Genomic DNA, 1,703 nt, shown 5'->3' with positions numbered 1-1,703 from the left:
CCTCTTAAGCTGGGACAAGGAAGGGACAAAGCTGGTTTTCACTGCTCCATCCGGAAGGAGTGTGAAGAAATGCCAGCCCTTGCAGAACGCCAGGCTTTCAAGCGAGTCAAGACGCAGTTTCTTTAAAAGGCATTAATCACTCCTTTTTTGTTGGGCTTGTCTGAGAGCTGCTGGAAGCCTGGGGGCACTGCCCAAGTTTGGGGGCAGGGAATTCAGCTGCTTCCACTCCTGGTTAGGGGCCCAGATCTAACACTATGTCTTCATGCCCACAGGGAAAACTACTGGAGAATAAGGACTGACCCTGTTTCCACTACCCCAGAAACCTGCCCTCGGCAGCAGCATGCAGGCCAAGGACAAACTGACCACCAGCGCCCTTCGTTTCACAAATCCGATGAAGGCCGAGGGCCTCAAACTTGGCTCTGAAGGCTCTTTCCCGGAGAGACCAGCTCTCAGCTACCGGCTGCTTCTGGGGTCCAAGCCCCAGGCTGGAGAGGTGCTGGCATTCCAACTTGGGGCTGTGGAGTGATCACCCCAGCGTGGGCTGGGTCACAGGAACGGCCACACGCTGAGACAGGACAGGTCCTTGCAGCCGAGGCTGGGAGCATGGCCCGGTTTGGGGCTCCCTGCTGGCTCTGCCGGGCTTTGCCTCTCCGCTAGGGGGGCTGGGTCCTACTGGTCCTCAGGCGCTTCGTGGTGGAGTCCTGGGTCAGTCCGGGGTATTTGCTCTTGACCTTCTTATGATCGTACATGCAGCGATAGTGGGAGAGAGGAGACCCACTGGGGTGGCTGGGGGGCTCTGGGCTTCCCGGGTGTGGCTCTGGCTGGCTTCTCCATGGATGATGCTGCCTCCACCGACCCAGCCTGGCCCCTTGCTCAGGCGGGTCCCGGAGAGGTCCCGGTCGCTGGTGGCGCTCACAGTGGCTGTGTGGTTGGGGTGGTCACACTGCACCAACTCTGTCTTCGGGGCCACCAGCCACTGCAGCTCATCTGACTCTTCCAGAGCCTCCTCTCTCTCCGCCAGCATCTTCAAGGATTCCCGGGGGCGCTCCTCCCAGAGCTTGCGCTCCTTGAACTGTTGCGGCATGAAGGATAACGGCCTCCTTCTTGGCTCCAGCTTCCGCTTGCGGGCACCTGTCGGGTACTCCCTCTGCTTCTCCCTGAAGCTGAGAATGAGCAGAGGCCCCCGGTCATCACCATCTTGCTGCCCTTTGCTGTGGTCGTGGCTCAATCTACCTCATTTCTTGGTGCATTGCAAATAAGGTGCGGAAATCGGTGTATCTTGCCCTTGCTGGAACATTTTTAAGGAAAATCCCAGATGTTATTTCACCTATAAATACTTCGGTATGTATCTTTAATAAGTAAATACTGCTTGTCTGAACAGAACCACAAGAACCTTACACACCTCACAAAGTTAACAATCCCTTGATACCACATCCTACCCAGTAACTCTTAAAATTCGGTGGGGTGAATGGTGAATGACCACGTGGACACTGGCTTTCCAGGGCTTCCTGGAGTCTGCAGAGCCCCTGGGCCGGACCCTGTAGCAGAGGCTGCAGGACCTACCTCCCGGCCCCAGCGGCTCTGACTGAGTCCCCAGGTGCCCGCCTGGCTTCAAGCTCCTGGGAAGAGCGGAGTCATCAGCAAGAGAGCCCGGGAGCTGAGGCCCAGCAGGAACATGCCAGCTAACCGGAGTTCTCCCCAGT

General features: G+C 57.5%; 1 pseudogene; it reads right to left on the bottom strand.

Moving 5' to 3' along the window:
• Positions 1 to 653: 653 nt before the first annotated feature.
• LOC121103508 overlaps positions 654 to 1,703 on the bottom strand; it is a 2,273-nt pseudogene continuing 1,223 nt past the window's right edge.

This window comes from Ursus maritimus, assembly GCF_017311325.1.
Source record: "Ursus maritimus isolate PB19 chromosome X unlocalized genomic scaffold, ASM1731132v1 scaffold_X1, whole genome shotgun sequence".
Lineage (NCBI taxonomy): Eukaryota > Metazoa > Chordata > Mammalia > Carnivora > Ursidae > Ursus > Ursus maritimus.
Note: the sequence above shows the minus strand (reverse complement) of the source record. Positions and strands in the feature narration are given on the sequence as shown.